Source organism: Aegilops tauschii, chromosome 4, assembly GCF_002575655.3.
Source record: "Aegilops tauschii subsp. strangulata cultivar AL8/78 chromosome 4, Aet v6.0, whole genome shotgun sequence".
NCBI lineage: Eukaryota > Viridiplantae > Streptophyta > Magnoliopsida > Poales > Poaceae > Aegilops > Aegilops tauschii.
Genome location: NC_053038.3, coordinates 180,302,569 through 180,323,430, shown reverse-complemented (window position 1 = coordinate 180,323,430; position 20,862 = coordinate 180,302,569).

Below are 20,862 nucleotides of genomic sequence, written 5' to 3'. Positions count from 1 at the left end.
ATTGCATGATGGTGCGGATTGTGAACTACGTGCCGTTGTCGGTGATGACCCTGTTTGGCACACCAAAACGGCAAACTAGCCCCTTGAAGAACTTGACGGCTGACTATGTTGTCACCTTCCTCACTGCCTCCACTTCGGGCCACTTTGTGAACTTGTCGATTGCGACGTACAAGTACTCAAAGCCCCTGACAACACGGGGGAAGGGGCCCAGTATATCGAGCCACCAGACCGAAAATGGCCAGGAGAGAGGGACTGTTTGAAGGGCTGGAGCTGGTTGATGACGCTTCTTCGAATGGACCTGACACGCTTCACACGTGGTTACTAGCACACCTGCATCCTGGAGGGCTGTGGGCTAGAAGAAACCTTTCCGGAATACCTTGCCGGTAAGGGCCCTTGACCCTATGTGGGAGCCACACATACCGCCATGTATCTCTGCCAACAGCTCTAGTCCGTCCTCTTGAGGAATGCACTTCAGCCTGACTCCATTTGGCCTCCTTCTGTACACGGTATCATCCACAAACTGGTACATGTTGGACCGACGGGCTACTTTCTCTGCTTCTTCCTGCTCCTCGGGGAGCTCTCCTGTTTGGAGGAAACGGACAGTGGGCTGCGCCCATGCCGGAGCCTGGGGCTCGATGGCAAGGACCAAAGGCACATCTTCGGCCGCAGGGGCAGCTGCCTCTATGGTCAGGGCCTGGGGCCCCATCGAAGGTAGTTGCCCCTCGGCAAGCTTGGGGTACCCGGCAACCTCCTTGACGGCGGCTCCTGGGAGCTCGGCGGGAAGGTACTTGCTGGGGCTTGTCTTCCTTCGCTTGTTCTGCCCTGCTGATGGCTCTACGGATGGTTGTATTAACTGAAGTACAAAGGTACCTGGTTCCATAGACAACTTGAGGGCAGCGCATTTTGACAGGTCGTCGGCAATGCTGTTCTCCGCTCGGGGAACATGTTGTGCCTGTAGGCCGTCGAAACATTCTTCCAACTTCCACACTTCATTCACGTAGGCCTCCATCAACGGGCTCTGGTAATCTTTGTTAAATTGCTTGACGACGAGCTGCGAATCACCTCTGATGATGAGCTGCTTGATTCCGAGGTCTGCCACGATCCTGAGACCGGCAAGCAACCCCTCGTACTCCGCCGTATTGTTCGTTGATTTTCCCGGGGAAAGTGCATCTGGATTACGTACTTGAGGTGCTCTCCGGTGGGTGCGACGAGTAGCATGCCAGCACCATCACCTTGGAGTGAGAAAGCTCTGTCAAAGTACATAATCCACTCACTGCTCGTCTCCTTGCCGGGAAGGATGGTCTCTTGAATCTCCTCGTCGAGCGTTGCGGTCCACTCTGCTATGAATTCTGCCAAAGCTCGGCTCTTGACCGTTGAAGTACTTTCAAACGTGAGGCCAAAGATCGACAGCTCCAATGCCCACTCCACAACCCTCCCTATCGCATCTGGGTTGTGCAAAATTCGTTGCAAAGGGAGGCGGGTGACGACAGTGATCTCGTGCGCTTGGAAATTGTGGCGCAGCTTTCTCAAGGCCATGAGGAGGCCGAAAAGTAGCTTCTGCATTCCAGAATATCTTGACCTAGCCCCCTGCAAGGGGGAACTGACAAAATACACTAGGTGCTACACATCTTCTTCTTCAGTCCCACTTCGCCCATCCTCTTAGACTCGGCCTCGCCGGGACCGGCCCTTGCCGGGGGTTCTGGTTTGCCAGCGTCAGGCTCTACCGGGGAGGACCCCGGTTCGCCATCCGACGGCTCTGCCGCAACTGCTGCTTCTCCCTCAAGCTCCCTCTACGCCACAAGCGCAGCACTGACCACTTGATTCGTTGTTGCTAAGTACAGCAGCAACGGCTCCCGTGGTTTAGGCGCGACTAGTATTGCTGTGGACGAGAGGTACCTCTTCAAATCTTGCAGTGCTGCCTCTGCCTCCGGAGTCCATTTTACTGGACCTGCCTTTTTCAAAACTTTGAAAAAGGGGAGGGCGCGCTCAGCAGATTTGGAGATGAACCTACTCAGGGCAGCAATGCAGCCGGCGAGCCTACGGACATCTTTGACCCGTTTCGGCGCCTCAATCTGCTCGATCGCCTTGATCTTGTCGGGGTTTGCTTCGATTCCGCGTTGAGACACAAAGAACTCGAGAAGTTTTCCGGAGGGGACACCAAACACGCACTTCTCTGGGTTGAGCTTGAGGTTGATCTTGCGCAGATTTGCGAATGTTTCTTCTAAATCTTGCACGAGCGTGGCCCTGTCCTTGGTTTTGACCTCTATGTCATCCATATCAGCTTCCATATTTCTATGTAGCTGGGGCTCGAAACCAATCTGGATTGCTCGGGCAAATGTCAAACCAGCGCTCTTCAACCCAAAAGGCATTTGTACAAAACAATACGTACCACAAGGGGTGATGAACGCGGTCTTCTCTTCGTCTTCCTTCATCATGAAGATCTGATGGTACCCTGAATAGGCATCGAGGAATGACAGCAGGTCGCACCCGGCGGTGGAGTCTACAATCTGGGCGATGCGTGGCAGAGGGAAAGGATCCATTGGACAGGCTTTATTGATGTCTGTGTAGTCAATACACAGCCTCCACTTACCATTTGCCTTACACACGAGCACCAGATTGGCCAACCACATGGGGTGGAGTACTCCTCTTACCAGGCCTTCCACCTCCAACTTCCTGATCTCTTCAATGATGAACTCTTGTCGCTCCAAAGCTTGCTTCCTGACCTTCTGCTTGATGGGCCGCCTGTGAGGACAGACAGCAAGATGGTGCTCAATCACCTCCCTGGGAATGCGGGGGATGTCGGATGCTTGCCATGAAAATACATCAACATTCGCCCGCAGGAAGGCGACGAGCGCGCTTTCCTATTTGCTGTCGAGGGTGGAGCTTATAGTGAAAGCCCCGCCCGTGCCGTCCTCCTTAACAGACACCTTCTTGGTTTCTGGTGGTGTAGACTTGGACTTCTTTCTCTTGCCGGTGGAGCTCTCTGGCACGTCCTCAACGGGAGCACAGCACTCCGAAGAGGTGCGCTTACACGACTGGATGCAAGAGGTCTTGCTGGCTTTCTTCCTCCCCGGGGCTTCAGCGGCAGGAGCAAGTGCCCTGGCGGCAGCTGCTGCAACTGCCTCTCGGTAGAGTTGGTCGGTGCAGATGAGCGCGTCTTTCTTGTCAGAGGGGACGGTGATGATGGTCAGCGGCCCCGGCATCTTCAATGTGTTGTAGGCGTAGTGTGATGCCGCCATAAACTTGGCCAACGCCGGGTAGCCAAGGATCCCGTTGTAGGGCAGGGGGATCTTGGCAACATCAAAAACTATCTTCTCCGTCCTGTAGTTCAGCTCGCCTCCGAATGTAACGGGCAGCGTGATTTTTCCTTTCGGCTGACTCCTTCCTGGGTTGACCCCTTGGAACGTGCCCGTCTCCTCGAGATCACCATCAGGAATCTGCAGCTTCTTGATCACAGCGGGCGAGATCAAATTCAGACCGGCCCCACCATCAACCAGCACTTTGGTCACCTTGAGGTTGCGTATTGTTGGTGAAACCAACAACGACAAACACCTGACCGTAGTTGTGCGATCAGGGTGATCCTCGGTGTCAAAAATGATGGGCGTGCAGGACCACTTCAGTGGCTTCTAGGCATCGAACGACGGCTCTGCCGCAGTGACCTCATGCGCCCACTCCTTCAGCTGGCGGTGTGACGAGTGCAACGAGGCACCACCGTCAATGCACATGGCCTCTGTAGCCTTCTGGCACTCGTGCTCGCCGGACTTATCGTCCTTGTCATGATCATCATCTTCCTCTTTCTTGTCACGGCCTCGAGCGGACCTCTCTTGTTGGATATATTTGACGCGGCGACCCCCTTGGCCGCCACGCTTTTTGCCGAATCCCTCAGCACCATCCTGACCCTTCTCCTTGTCTCGCCTTTCATATTCAGCCTTCTGCTTTCTTACAAGCAGCTCAACCTGTTGGCAGTTCTAGAGGTCATGGCCCTTGGTGCGGTGGATCTTGCAGTACTACTTGTCGGAGCCTCCTGGCTTGCTGGTGGCCGCCAGGGCCAAGCAGGCGGCACACCCGGCAACCTCCTTGCTGGGGTCGTCAGCCTTGGCCTTTTTGGCGGCGCCGAGCTCGCCGGATCCCTCAACGGCAAGCACGGTCTTACCCTTGCGCTTCCTGTTGCGGCGCCGGCCCTTCTTTGTCGGGGCGGCGGTGTCTTCGTCTGTGGAGTCGGTTTTCGCACTTGCGTCCTCGTCGGGGTACTTCCTTCCCTCTTCAGCTCGAGCACATCTATCGGCCAGAACATAAAGTTCGGCCACATCCTTGACCTTGTTCATCGCCAACTCTTCACACATCTTGCGGTTGCGCACATTCTGATGGAATGCGCTGATAACGGTGGCGGGATGAACATCTGGGATGTTGTACTACACCCGGCTGAACCTCTGTATGTTCTTGTGCAGGTTTTCACCTTCTTTTTGGGGGATGATGTGCAAATCGCTTGCCTGGCCATGAGCTTGGTGGCCTCCAGTGAAGGCGCCAACAAACTCATGACACAAATCCGACCAAGAAGAAATGGAATCCACTGGCAAGTGCATCAACCACGGCATGACGTTGGGTTTAAGTGCCAACGGGAAGTAATTGGCAAGCACCTTGTCATCGCTAGCTCCAGCAGCTTGCATCGTGATGGTGTAGATGCTGAGGAACTCTGACGGGTGGGTCTTATCGTTGTACTTCTCGCCAACATCGGGCTTGAACGTGCGGTGGGAGGGGCACTGGAACTGCCGCAGCTCTCGGGTAAAGGCTGGACAACCCACCTTGTAAGGCAGGTCGCCGGGGCCCCCCAGTGCCGGGTGGTCCATAGTAGGCCCCGCACGGCGATCTGACTGATGGCGCGTCTCCCATTGTCGTTCGATGGTAGTTCGAGCGTCTTCCTGGGCCCGTTCCCGAAGGACTTGACGTTGGTCATGGCAGGTTCGCGGGTCAGACCACGCTGTGGAAACGTTGTCACCAACGTCAGCTCGGCGGGCCAGTGGCTGTTGTCGCAGCCGCGCGGGGGGGGGGGGGGAGAGTGCACCATGGTCGCAGCGTCTCTGGTCCCCCCATCGCCGACGTGCACCGGCTCGTCAGGAAGCCGGTGCGAGGGTCCCGTTGGGAGCGGCTCGTCTTTGTTGGTGAAGCTAACAAGGCTTCGGATAGTGGCTCTCCACTCGTCAAGCTTGTCCGCAGCAGGGGAAGTCGAGGAGCAGCTGCATGCGCGCCAGCGCTTCTGCTGGCATAGGCGGCAGCAAGATCTGCGTAGACCGTGATGCGCTTCGACTTCTAACCGGGTTAGAAGGGGCTATGTCGTGGTCTCGTGGTCGCACGCTGCCTGCACCGGCGTCTGAGCGCGCACGCCGACCTGGTTCGTCCTGCGAGTGGCGCAGAGGGCTCTTTCCGCGGCAGGGCCCGAGGGCTCCGGCATCGCAGTGTTGCTCATCGCGCGCGACCTGGGAAGGGCATGGCGCGGGCTCCAGCTGGGGTGTCGTAGAGGCTGCTACGCCGCCACTGGGTAGCACGGCCCTGCACAAGGACCCAGCGGCACGTGGCTCGTCGTCTCAGATTCGGACGACGCCGATCGCCTGGCTCCGATCGCCAGAATGTCCAGGATGCTCGCGGGTCACATCTCCGGCCCCATCCGTGGCCACCCAGCCGCCTGCTCGTGCTGGCACGGACGGGCCGGCCCAGGATGAGCCGATCGCTGTGATCCCCTTTCTCTTGGGGGCCATGGTGATGATGAAGTTGGTGTGCTAACCTCCAAATTGGATTTTCACAGCTCGCGCCCCCTACCTGGCGTGCCAAATATGTCGGGGGAAACGACACCTACGGGATCACGAGGAATACCTTTTGCTACGGTTGGCGGGTGCGGGGCTGTGGAAAGAGCGGGATTGAGAGATCAACACAGGGGGATTATCCAGGTTCGGGCCGGAAGTGATGCGTAATACCCTACTCCTGCTGGTTTATGTTGATCTGGTGTTGTTGGACTACCTACAAAGCATGCAGGTCCGAATCCTTCCTTAGTACGCCGCGGGCCTCCTTTTATAGTCAAAAGGGGCTGCCACAGTGGCACACAGGAGGTGGAAATTTCTACAGTAGTCGAGTCTATCTCCTGGCACCGTAGGACAAACGCATTTAATGCGTTTCCGACGTGCCCTTCTTGCTTTATTGGGGACGGCAAGGAAGCTCGTCTAGCTGTCGCTGCCTCGCCTGGCTTCGACACGCGTCCGAGCTGACAAGGCATGTAGCGCCATGCTGGCTGGCTGGCTGCTGAGTTGGTGTGGTGGCAGAGTCTTCACAAAGATCTGCATGCCACCACACAGGTGCTTGCTGATTTGGCCTAGAGGCCGCATGTCGCCACGCAGGTGCTCGCCTAGTTGCTGGGCTGGCAGCCGCGGGGGATCGGCGGTGGAGTCTTGGCAGATGTGGGCCTGGCTGCGGCCCGACGGGTGTCTTCGGCAAGGGTCTTGCCAGGGCCCCGGCAAGGGTCTTGCCGCGGCGTCGTGGGCGTCCCTGGCAAGGGTCTTGCCAGGGGTCTCCTGGGTATCCTCGGCAAGGATCCTGGCGAGGATCTTCCTCTTCTGATTCTCATCTAGTCTTGTATGTTCTTGGTCTTCACAAAAATCTGCAAGGCACCATGGAGGCGCTTCCTGAGCCTTGGTTCCAATGTGGTTGAGGACGTTTGGAACTCTTAGGCTCAAGGGCGGCAGCCCCGCTGGCGTTGGGCAAGTTGCCCCGGCAAGGTTCTTGCCGGGGCTGTGGAGGCCACCCCGGCAAGGGTCTTGCCGGGGGAGTTCACCTCGCCTTTCTGCTCTTCGTGTTTCTGGCTTGGCGTTGGCCTGGTTGTCTTGTGGCTTTGCCTCCTTCCTCCGCCCCGCTAAGTGTGGCCGTAGGCATGGCTCCAACTGCCCACGCACAAGTAAAGGGGTACAAAATAGGACCCCTCCTTTTGTGCACCGACATCAACCAAATCATCCCAAAGGTTTTACTTGCCACAAACACTAACTAAAACACAAAAACACAATCATAACAATAGCATAAGTGTGTGCACACTCAAGAATAGAAAAGAAAAAGTATTTGGTTATCTCCGAACAAGCTCTTTCTTTATAGCCACTAAGACAGTCATGAGATTTTGTTGACGCTCACCTTTGAAGATGATAATTGCACAAAGAAAGCATCATAGAACATGCAACAAACACAGTTAAGTCGAACATACTTCCTATGCATAGGCATTTTATAAGAAAATGAATTATCAAGACAAGAAATATCTAGCATATGCAAAGGAGAAGAATAAAACATTGACAATCTCAACATAACAAGAGGTAATTTGGTAAAATGAAAATTTCTACAACCATATTTTCCTCCCTCATAATAAGTACATGCAGGATAATAATCACACTCAATAATATAACTATCATGTAAAACATTCTCTTTATGATCCAAATGCATGCAAGTCTTATAATTTTCCGAGATAGTTGGATTAACATCAACTAAAGTCATGACCTCTCCAAGACCACTTTTATAAAAAAATCATAAGATTGAACACTCTCCGAATATGTGGGTTTCTTTTTACCTAAATTTGACACTCTTCCAAATCCACTTCAACATTATTGCAAACATTATTATCAATATCATAATCATCATGAGGCTTAAATAAATTTTCAAGATCATAAGAAGCATCACTCTAATCATGATTATTACAATAAGTAGTGGACATAACAAATTCATGATCTCCAAGCTTGTAGTTTTGCATATCATTAGGACAATTGATATTAATAGAATTGATAGTAACATAATTGCAATCATGCTTTTCATTCAAGGAGCTCTCAAGTATAGGTGCAGTTGCAGTGATCTCATTTTCAACATAAGGAACTATAGCAAGTTCATCTCCATAAGCATCATTAATATTGGGATCGTTGCCATAAGAATAGCAAGCATCACGTTCATCAAGAGGGGATATTTCAATCGAATCAATGGGTCATAATTATCTATAGATTCACTAATATCATTATTTTCTTCCAAAGTAGTAAACATTCTCTCAATAAATTCATTAACATAAACATTAGGAGCATAGTTGTCATAGCAATATTTAAGTATGTCAAAATTTTCAGATTTGTAGAGAGTAGCATCATATTTTTCAATCAAAGAAGCAACTTCATAAGCACCCTTAAAAGCAATAAATTCTTCAATTTTTCGATATCATAGTAACTATAAACACCCTTGGCATAAGAAGATAAGATTTCATTATCATTAAACTGACATAAGTAGTGAAGTTGTTTTCTTGGGTTCTCAGAGCAACAAGTAAAATCATAAATTTCACATAGATTCCAAGCATAGCATAGCAAACAATTTATTTGATTCCAGAAGATTCTCCAATCATCTAATGATTTTCCCTCAACTAAACTAGTTGGGGTTTCAGCACGAGCACAAATGGATTGAAGATGATCCATGTAGAAAACTTTAAGTGGATCCATAGTTATGTTTAATTTCTCCTTTTCCTTTATGTTTTTGAGTCAGAACATAAAAGCAAGCAAAGTGAATATTTTTTGTGTTTTTGTAAAAAGAAGTTAGAAGTGTGAGAGGTGAAAATGAGAGTCAAAGGAAAATAAATAGGCAAAGAAAAATTAAGAGCAAGTATATGATAGTTTGTGCGAAGGTACTTGGTAGGGGTTGATGCAGTTTCTTGTCTTTGTTTCTCGGGTAGAAATCTTGGGGCACTCTTTGAGGTTCTTTGTGTTGGATTGAATATTATGAATCAGAATTTTCTTAGGTGTTATATTAGTACGAACTGTTGGTTAGATCGATCGAAAAGAATAGCTTTGAGGTTGTTTCGTACCCTACAAACAATTATGTTCTCCGCTAGATAGGAACTTTGGTGTGATTCTTTATCGCACTTTGAGGGATGGTTATATGATCCAATTATATTAGCATTGTTGAGAGATTGCACTAGCGAAAGTACGGACCCTAGGCCTTGTTTTCAAGCATTGCAATACCGTTTGTGCTCACTTTTATCGATTGCTACCTTGCTGTTTTTATTTATTCAGATTAGAAAAATATATTTCTACCATCCATATTACACTTGTATCACCATCTCTTCGTCGAACTAGTGCACCTATACAATTTTCCATTGTATTGGGTGTGTTGAGGACACAAGAGATTCCTTGTATTTGGTTGCAGGGTCGTTTGAGAGAGACTATCTTCATCCTATGCCTCCCACAAATTGATAAACCTTAGGTCATCCACTTGAGGGAAAATTTCTACTGTCCTATAAAACTCTACGCTTGGAGGCCCAACACGTGTCTACAAGAATAAAGTTGCATAGTAGACATCAGTTATATACACATGTGCGGTACACGGGGACACATTCTAATTAAAAGAATCATGTGTGATGGTAATAACGAGCCTGCACGGTTTATGGAACAAGTCGTGTGCTATGTCTTAGTCGATGCATTGTGGTGCATACTATGGTGCCCACTCCACGTACGCATCCAAGAACATGTGCCCACGTTACACCATCAGGGAATTGTGCCGCACTTGAAAACCAGAACCGTCAATAAATTTGAGCTTGTTCCGGTAACATTCCAAATTACAACACTATATTTAATTGCAAACCTGTTCACACCGATCAAAACCTGACGGTTTCCTACTTAGCAGCTTATTAGTAGGTTATAAGTGCTACCAACTCGAAAATGACTACACATTCTTCCTTAATTCCCCATCAATAAACAAACAAGTCTTTGTCGTTCCTTGTGTCTGCCATGGCCCATCGGAGGAGTTCTTGGCCGAGAAATAACTACGGAGCGGCGAGCATGGAAGCGGAAGCAGCAGCGATGTCCCGCCTCATCGCCAAGAGGTCCCGCCGTGCCTCTGAAGCAGCACAGAGGTCCCGCTGCTTCACCAAAACAGCATTGAGGTCCTGCCACATCGCCGAAGCAGCAGAGTGGTCTGGCGTGCCACGGAAGCGGCACAGATGTCCCATCGTGCTACGGAAGTAGCAAAGAGGTCCTTCCGCAACGTCATGACCTGGAAAGATCTCTCGCGGGAAGGCTAGGGCTGTCACAGGCGCATGCACGCTATGCTCAATAAGCTAATGGATGACATGTGCGGCTGGGCAAAGCTATAGGAGGAGAGCAATGCCTCGTTGGATAAGGAGACCTGCGTCATCAAAGGACTATGGGATGACAAGGCGAGGCTCCGCACCGACCGTGGCCTACTGAGGGCAAAGATTGCCGGCAGGGCAAAATAGCACCAGGAGACAACTATTATGTTGAAGAAGATGGCCGTCATGGTCAGGAAACTTATGGACGAGAATGCTAAGCTCTGCATCGCGTGTGAAAGGCTACTGGAGGAATTTGTGGTTGCTCTCAAGCAACTATTGAGGACGTGAAAGAGATCATCGTTGCTCGCCGCGAGAACTCCTGCACCATGGACGAACTGACGAACATGGCGGAGTAGATGAAGGTGAAGTGGAGAGTAGCGACCCAGATCGTTGTCTGTGTCTTCCTTTTTCTTTTGCCCTTGTGTCTTTCAGGTGTTGCTGCATGTGACATCTTTAATTATCATCCGGAATATGTAAGACAATTATTATTATCCTTTGCTATCATCGTCATATATATTAGTCTTGCTAAGTCTTAGTCGATGCTATGTCTGTGAGATCTCACATCAAGATCCGTGCAAAATTTTCCTTTTAGATTTTCTTTTCTCTCTCTTAAGTCTCAGTCGACTGATACCTAGCCACACCATGAAAACAGGGGCACATGCGCCATTAATGGAGAAGTTCGGAGCAAGGTTAACGGCAGATGGAGGTCAAAGGGCTCGCCTCCCGGTGAGCCTGCGCAGCGGTCTGCTCGCACTCCTCCCATCTACTCAAATACCTACCCGCACCGTGCCTCCTAGCCAATATAAATGGGGATGCATGGCGGCACATAGATGGTTAGTAGAATGCCCACTATTTCAATAATACTTGTGTATCCGATTGTAACATGGCGGCTCTTTGTTCCAAAATGACTTTGTTGGTTGTTAATGTGTGTGCCTTCGCAAATCGGACAAATTTTTTACCACAACAAATTGGTGCCATGTAAAGGCAACATGCCAAGTTTCATGATCTGCAGGCGAGTTTTGGATTTACAGGAATTTAAAAACTATGTTTCTCAATGTTTTCGGCCAAGCCACGATGCCCATATGTTTCCAATTCATCCCCATTTCTTGCATGGGGCCTAAAATTCACCCAAGGACACATTTATGATTTTTCAACCCAATTTGGTGCACTGGAGCATGTCCATGTACTTCAAATTTAATTATGCACATTAAATGCCTAGGAAACTCAATTAATGTACAAAAAGGCCAAACAAACCCAAAATAGGTCCAAATTTTAGCACGACACTCCTATTGGTCTATGTTGCCTCCGTGAAAAATTAAGGCATGAAGAGGCAGCGTATGTCGTTTCGCCCACAAAGGTGCATATTCCCTATCGAAACCATCATGCTTCTTGAGAGAAGCTCCGGTTTGCAAGAAGCTTATACCAACACTTGTCCCAAAATCGGACAATTTTTTTACCACAACATGTTGGTGAAATTTCAAGACATCATGCCAATTTTAATGATTTTTAGGTGAGTTTTGGATTTACAGGAATTTAAAAACTAAGTTTCTCAATGTTTTCGGCCATGCCACGACGCCTAGATGTTTGAAGTTCATTCACATTTCTTGCATGGGACCGAACATTCACCCAAGGACACATTTATGATTTTTTAACCCATGTTGGTGCACTGGAGCATGTGCATGCAGTTCAAATTTGAATTGTGCACATTTATTTCCTAGAAAACTCAATCAATGTATAAAAAGGGCAAATGAAGCTACAATAATTCCAAATTTTAACACCACACTCCTATTGGTCCATGTCGCCTCTTTAAAAAAATCAAGGCATGAAGAGGCAGTGTATGTCATTTTGCCCACAAAGGTGCACGTTCCCTATTGGGACCATGAGGCTTCTTGAGAGAAGCTTTGGTTTGCAAGAAGCTTGTACCAAAACTTATCCCAAAATAGAAAAAAAAATACCACAACATGATGGTGACATGACAAGACACCATGCCAACTTTAATGATTTTCAAGCGAGTTTTGGATTTACAGGAATTAAAAAACCAAGTTTCTCAATGTTTCCGGCGGTGCCACGAAGCCCAGATGTTTGAAATTCATTCACATTTCTTGCATGGGACCTAAACATTCACCCAAGGACACATTAGTGATTCTAGGTATTTAATTAAAGAAATGGCAAGCCATTGGCCATGTTTGGTAGAAAATATGAGTCACAGCAGAGTTGAAAAGGGCAACAACATCTAACTGCAGCTTACAAATGGTACAAAAGCACGAGGATTAATTGTTCATCAGGTTTGGACAAAACCCAAATTGAGCAGGGCAATAACATCTAACTCAACCAAGGTTTTAGGAAGTCACAATCAAATGGATCGGTCTGATCCATAAAATCAAGATCCTGACCAGAAAATCTACTGGTACATGAAGACAAGTTGTTGTAAATAGAAGCCGAGCACATTCACAAGCCCTTTTCTCCACCTGAAACTTCTTTTTATGTTGTTCAACGTGTCCATCCATGATAATATTGTTCTTAAAAAACTTAATCCACACGGACAATAATACACTCGCATTCAACAGGAAGAATGTGACAAAGCTAGTGTTGGCATGGTTCGATGCTTATCCTTCTAGCGTTATTATACTCAAACGAATGTCATGAGAACTGAGAAAATCCCAGTGCTTCTTATGCCACTGGTCGGTTATACCTTTTTTCCATGTGATAGTGCCTAAATAGACATGAAGATTGAAAACAGTTAATGTAAAAAAATGGGTATGTCTAAAGAGCGACAGCTGAAGGGTTAATTCTAACATATGGTCTTTCAACGTGCATGAAATCATCACCTTTATATACAAATTCTCTAGACATCGAAAGCATCATAGCAAGCCAATAATTGTATTCAGATCAAAACACCACATACTGATATGTAAGGTCTTGGAAAAACCCATCACAATTGGTAGGCTATCCATGGACAAACTCTTCATTGAGCATAGAACATAATATTGGTACCAAAAGTGTACTCTAAGATGATATAAAACTTATGCGCACAAATGGAAACTGCAGCTTATGATTACAAAAATGTAGATGATAATATACAGTACCTGAATAAGTGTGGAGACGAACACCATCTTGTAACCTTTAAACGGATCATGAATTACACCCAAGGTCTCTAGCTTAGGCGCAGATACCATAGTTATTTGTGAAGGTGCATAGGAGCAACTTTGAAGTGAAGGGGCATCTTTGATGATGAGCTCATGTCCTTTAAAACAAATTCCAATGCTTACAAGGTGAGGCGACTTTACTTGGAGACAATGGATACGGATTTGTTCTCCAAAAAAAGGCGCAAGCACTCCAGGCAGGGCAGATGGAGTGGATGATGTTGTGGAGTGAGGCCTCTGACAGATCAACCATCACAAGCGCAAGTTTTTTTAGTAGAGGGATTCAAAGCATTTGTACCAGATTCTCTGCTAGATGGCACCGGGCCAAGGTGACGGTGTGGAGAGAGGAGGAAAACCATGAGATGGACTTCGTTGGTGAGGGCACAAATACAACGGTTGGTGGTATGCTATTTTAGTAGTAACGGAAGAACTCAAGCTACTGGAGTTTTTTGAACTCACAGGATTTCATCCAAGCGTCCAGCGTGCAGGGTATGTACAGCAGGCAGCATGCCGGGATGCAGAGGCATTGAACGGAGCCCTGGTGGGAGGAGATGATGTCTCTAGGGAGTTTACAATGATGAACAACTAATAGCTGAAAACCGTCGAGATAAGAGGCACGACGCGCCATAGATGGCGCCACCGAGATGCGTGGACCTGTGTGGAGCAGCCATCCTTGGTGGGGAGAAGGGAGATAATCTCCCCAAGGATGGCATCCGGGAGATCGCTGATGCTGTCCGCCCGAGATTCTATGGGTTCGTCAGATCTTGGTGGGGGGTTGTGGTTGCTTCTCCCCACACTGCCAGGTGCAGGATCTACAACTAGCGGCTCCGCTGGCCGGAGCCTCATCAGTGTACATACCAATCTGGAAAAAATTGGCACAAACATATATGTAGGACATTCAAAATCAATTCTCAAGATCTGGAAAAATGGCACAAACATATATGTAGGAGATTCAAAATCAATTCTCAAGATCTCACAACGCATTATTAGCACGAACGCTGACCCTAGTTCGATTATTAGCAAAAATCATTTGTACAGAACAAATAATTAGCCATTAACCCTAGACGGATACCATTCAAACAATCAATACACTACACGAATATTATGAATCTTACTTTGATTTCATGGACTGAGGGAACATAACCATAGGATCTCTATTCCAAAAAGTTGAAGGGGGGAAGGGGGGCAGGAGTAACCAGAGAAAACACATGATATATTTTCCGCAAAAATCGGTATAGATGACTAATCGTGTTTCCATCGGATTTGGAGTCGTTGCCGAAGTTGCTTTGGACCTCCAGCTCCAGCTGGGGAGGCATGACGGCGGCGACGACGTCATGGTCGGGCTGCTGCCCATGCGAGACCTCGTCGGTGGCGACGGCAACCTCTGTGCCCAGCTTCACACATTGCGCGTGTGCTTCACCAACCCTGGTGTCACCACTCCGTCCGATCATGCACTTCGGTGGCATCTTCATACACTCCTGACGGCGCTGACCACTATGGACGGGGGGTGCGGCCACCTATTATGACTAGTGGTTCGAGCGCGCCATTAATATGGACCAGTGGGAGTGAGGCGGATAACGGGCAAAGGGCTGGCTCGCCTCCGGTGAGCCCGCACAGTGGACTGCTGGCATGCCTACTGTCATTTCACGCAGCTACTAGCACGCCACCAGGTGACACTGCGTAGGAAACACACATTCTCGTCTATTCACACACCTAGCCGCACGCCTCCCGGTCTGCATGGGCGGCGGACTACTTGCATGTGTCTCGTCAACTCACGCATGCTCCCACGACACACGGGACGCGTGGCGGCATGTATATTGTTTTTCTTTTTTGATGATTAATTATGCTACTATATTACTTAACCGAAGCATGGCACATAAATTGTTGGTCTAACACCCATGGTTCGAATAAATAATCTGTTTGCGATATTGGTTGCCAATTATTAATAATCTCCCATTTGTAAGAAGATTATATCAAAACTTGTCTCAAATTTGACATAAAAATACAATATTACTTTCTATTGGTGTCCATATGACACCAAGATAAGTTTCTTGAATTTCAACTAAGTTTTGGATTTACTGGATTTTAAAAATCAAGATTCTCAATGCTTGAAATTTCTTGCATCGGGACTAAACATGCACCCAGTGTGACACCCCGAGACCGACACTCCAGATGCCTTCCATTTATTTTCGTTGTTGCCGTGTGTTTCAATTGTTTGTTGCACTCATCATCGCATCATTCACATTGCATCAGCACTACATCCGTTCGGAGTTGCCGGTTCTCCCAGTCCTCTTCGTTGTCCATTCTGAGTCCAACCATACTCGCACGCGCCTGCGGCACCTCCAAAATAATTTTTTTAAGTAGGATAAAAATATTCTCAGAATGGGTTGAAAGTTGACGTGCGGTCTTGTTATATTGTAGATCATCTTCCAAATTTCATCATATTTAGAGTCCGTTTGTTGCGGGATATCCGCAGAAACCTTTGGGACCAGGTGGCCCCTTGCGAGTTCAGCGGGGGGACATCGCGTTGCACAAAGAGCAGATCAGCGTGCGACAACATGGCAGAGAACACACAAGCAATTTTGTCACAGCCCCAGATCAGCCCTTGTTTGACTTTGCTTGTTCCTCATGTCATCATGTTTAATTTTCAAAGCAACTTGAAATGGGGATGTTGAAACCGTAGCACCAAATGCATTCAACTAGGTTCAAATAAACAATATTTTCAATGAACCCAAATGCCCTTTAGAAATGTTCATGATTTTTGATAAAGGTAAAAAAACCTCTGCCAAAAATGATGCACCTATTTCTAGGCCATTCTGGATTTTTGAATTAAGTCTTATTGTATTTAACTTTTGGGCATTTAAATACTATAAATAATTTGAATGTTCAAATAATGTTGGAACTATTTTTGGGCCACTGAAATAATTCAGCAAGTGTCCATGAATATTTTCAGGATTTTAGGAAATGCCTTGGTATTTTTCCTAAGCTCAAAACAGAGGCAAATAATTAGAAAACAAAAAAAAATTAGAAAACAGAAGAGAGGGAGAGCTTACCTGGCCTCACCTGTGTAGCCACCAGAGGGGCCAGCCCACCACTGTAGCAGCCCAGCCCACCTCCTCCTCCCCTGTCGTCTTCCTCCCCCTGCCAGGAGGACGGCGCGTGCCCGACGCGTGCACGCACGCGCCCCGGCCACCTCCTGCTTCCTGCCGCTTCCCCCTCGTCGCTCTGGGCCTCCCTCGCGACGCCACGCAGCCCCGACCGCTCTCTCCTCTCTCTCTCACTTTCCCCTCTGGCCCTCTCTCCCGCAAAAACAGAGCGCCACCGAGCGAGCTCGCCGACGCCGATCGCCGTACCCACGGCCACCGCCACCACCTCGCCTCTCCGAGCTGTCCAAGAGCTCCGCCTCATCTGCTTCTTCCTCCTCGACGATCCTCCTGGCCTCGGACGCGCTGCTTCATCGCCACCGTCGCCATTTCCGTCACCGGCCACCGAGGCTCCTCGTCGGTTGATTCGCCGCCGTCTCCGCCTCCCCGAGCCCGCTGAGTCCTTCCTTGAGATCACTGTGAGCCCCTGAACCGTTTTCCCCCTACTCCCGTGCTCGATTTCGAGCTCTAGCTAGACTAGCCACCGTGCCCGAAGCTCGCCGCCGCATGAGCTCATCGCCGCCGTGGCTCCGGCGACCAAATGGCCCCGCGCGTGCGTCCGTTGCACTCGCGACGTTCCGTAGAGCAACTCTAGCGTGATAGCCCGTTTGTTTGCAAGCCGCAGCGCTAACCCCGCACCCACCCGAACTCCGGCGGCCGCGAAAGAGCTCGCCGCCGTCGACTCCGGTCACCACAGGCCCAGCCACTACCACCATTCGATGCGCGCCTGCAAGAGCTCTCCAATGAGCCCAAGAACGGCCTCGTCCGTGCCCTGTGGGCGCTTTCCGAGCCGCGCCGCCGTCTCGGGCCTCGCCGGCGTCGAGTCGCCGGCGGGTTTGACCTCGTTTGACCCGGTTTGACCCCAGTTTGACTCCCCCTGAGTCACTGACGTGTGGGCCCATGCTCCTAACTAAACTAGATTAGTATTAGTTTAGCGCTAATCAATTTGGATTAGTTAGGTTAGGCACTGACAGGCAGGTCCCACGGGTCAGGTTTGACCCTGGCCAGCCCGTTGACTCGCTGACGCAGTGATGACGTCAGGCTGACGCAGTAAAGCATTATCTGGATTTATGTTTATTCAAAAAATTCCAGAAAATAGTATAAACTTCTAAAAATCATATAAAATCAACCGTAGCTCAGAATGAAATAATTTATATATGAAAAATTATCAGAAAAATGCAATCTATCCATCTGTATCATTTTCATGCATGTCAAACTAAGTTATACCTGCTGTATAGGTGAAAACATGATAATGCACTATTTGAATTCATAGTTTGAATTTGAATTTGAACCTTGAGTTCAAATCAACCCAAACCTTTCTGTTGCTAGTTGCATTAGGCCAAATCACGTCATATTGCCATGTCATAATCATGCATCATAATTGTTGCATTGCATTGATTGTGTTCTTCCTTGTTTGCCGGTGATTGTCCCGTCTCGATAGCCGTGATTCCGACGATGAGTTCGATGACACCGATGAAGAACTATACTATCTTCGGAAGTGTCAGGCAAGCATAACCCCCTTGTTCATTCCGATACAATCCCACTCTCTCGCTCCTGCTCTCTTTTACTACATTAGGACAACAACGATTCAACTGTTACTTGTTGCAGTAGTTGAACCCCTTATCCTCTGCATGACCTGTCATTGCCACAGTAAATAGATGAAACCCACTAGCATGAGTAGGAGTTGTTTGAGCCCTGGTGTGCCTACTCATTCATGCTTGTTTGTCATGCCTGCTATTGCTTAGAGTTGTGTCAGGTCTGATTCGTCGGGGATGAGTTGGAATGGTGAGGAACATGTCCTACTATGTGTGAGCTAGGTGTGTGAACACGATTTGGTAAAGGTAGCGGTGAGAGGCCATGTAGGAGTACATGGTGGGTTGTCTCATTGCAGCCGTCCTCAGGAACTGAGTTCTGTGTTTGTGATCCATGATACAATTACTACCACGCATTGGGCCCGAAACCAATGGACCCTCTCGGCTTCTTAATCACCCTTGTCCTCTGTCCAGGAGTTGCAAGTAGTTTCTGGTGTTTGTAGTATGCTGGAGGCTGTGGGCAGCGCTGACCGGAGGGGTGGGCTGTGATGCGGTAGGCACGTGGCCGGGCATGCCGGGCGCCCGTTTGGTGTCCCGGAACCCCGCACACATCGTTCGGGGCCGTATGTGGAAACCTCGGCCGGACTCCCTGCGGATGGAACCTGAATAGGCGATAAACCTGGACTAGAGACTTGAGTGTTTAGGTAGGCTGTGGCCGACACCCTCGCTGGGCTTCCGCTTGAAGGTTGCCGAGTACATGTCGTGTAAACGGCGGTAAGTGGTGAGAGCGTGTGTGTCGAAGTACACCCCTGCAGGGTTAACATCATCTATTCGAATAGCCGTGTCCGCGGAAATGGACTTCTGGGTTGCCTATAACAGTTCATAGACAAGTGAAAGTGGATACTCTAAAATGCGCAAGATAAGCGTGAGTGCTATGGATGGCGTTCTCGTAGGGAGACGGAAGCGGATCCATAGTGGAGTATTGGTATGGTGAATTTGTGGACTCGTGTGCGCCACCTCAAAAGAGTTACTTGCAGTCGTAGTTCAGGATAGCCACCGAGTCAAAGCTGGCTTGCTGCAGTCAAACTCCACCACCCCCCTTTTGTTGATACCGATGCATATGTAGCTAGTTCTGATGTAAGTCTTGCTGGGTACATTTGTACTCACGTTTGCCTATTTTATGTTTTTGCAGAGAGACTTCAGTCTCGCTAGTAGTACCGCTTGGACTTCGACGTTTAGCTTGTTACCTCAGCTACGATCTTGTGCCCTCGGCAGGATCTGGTAGATAGTCGGGCTTCTCAGCCTTTTCATTTGTAGATGTCTGTACTCAGACATGTTAAGCTTCCGCATGTGTTTGACTTGTATGCTCTGAATGTTGGGTCATGAGACCCATGTTTGTAATATCTGGCTCTTCGGAGCCTAATGAATAAATACTCTGAGTCGTAGAGTCTTGTTGTGATGCCATGTTGTATTTGCACATATCGAGCATATTGTGTGTATGATTGAAATGCTTGGTATGTGTGGGATCCGACAACCTAGTTGTTTATCCTTGGTAGCCTCTCTTATGGGGAGATGTAGTCTTGTGCTTCCATGAGCCATAGTAGTCCGCTACAGCCCGGTTCACTGGAGTCCTGCTAGCCCAGCACTATTGCTCCGGAACACTTGACTGGCCGGCATGTGATTCACTTCGTTCCTGTGTCTGTCCCTCCGGGGAAATGTCACGCAGTGACATCCGGAGTCCTGCCTAGCCTGCTACAGCCCGGGTTCCTGGAGTCCTGTTAGCCCAGTGCTACAGCCCGGATTCACACGTTGCTGACCGACATGCTCGATGTTGATTCATGTATGCCTGTCCCCGTAAGTTAGTGCCACTTTGGGTTCACGACTAGTCATGTCGGCCCGGGTTCTCTGTCATATGGATGCTAGCGACATTATCATATACGTGAGCCAAAAGGCGCAAACGGTCCCGGGCCATGGTAAGGCGACACCCGTGGGAATACCGTGCGTGAGGCCGCAAAGTGATATGAGGTGTTACAGGCTAGATCGGTGTGACTTAGAATCGGGGTCCTGACAAATTTACCCAGGTTCGGGTCTCCGCGAGGCGTAAGACCCTACTCCTGCTTTGATGGATTGATGGTGGAATGAGCATGGTGACCCATAGTACACTTGCTCAGCAGGGTTTGCCTCGGGGTCGCAGCGACTACGCGCGTATGGTCGCTTGGGTTCATCAAATTTCCAACCCTCCCAACTTGCGCGGCCCCGTTCTTTAGGTGAAGTATGGATATCTGTGGGGGCGGCTCATCGACAAAGGACATGGGGCGCCCATAGTCTTCGAGGCGGGTGAGGTGGATCACCCTGATTCTTACATTTTCTTTGCTGCTTACTTCATCTGTGGTCTCCGTCCCCCCTTTTCTGTGTTCTTTGAGGCGATCATGAACTTCTACGGGTTTTATCTCCTTGATTTCACGCCCAATGCAATGCCGACCATGGCCATCTTCGTGCATTTGTGCGAGAATTTTGTCGGAGTGATACCCAATGTGTATCTGTTCCAGCATTACTTTGTCCTGAGGGTTGATAGCAAAGTCAACTGCTCTGGAATCATCAGTTGGATGCCACGAGTGAAGAGAGCGATTTGGGATAACCTCCCGGGGTACCCATGCGAGCAGTGTGATGAATGGAGGGGTGATTGGTGCTGGATCCAGGACAAGAAAGCCCCTGATTTTTGTGAAGTATGGCAGGAGTGCGTTGAGCGCGGCAAAGATTGGAGCTTGAAAGGCCTCACTGAAGATAGACTGCGCCCGACAATCAACGGGATCACCCACCTAGCAGCTGCTGGGTTAACCATTGAGCACGTGGGCGCAGATTTCCTCCTCCGTCGCAACTCGCCACTGCAGGAAAGGGACAAGCCTGCGTGGCTATATGGTGGG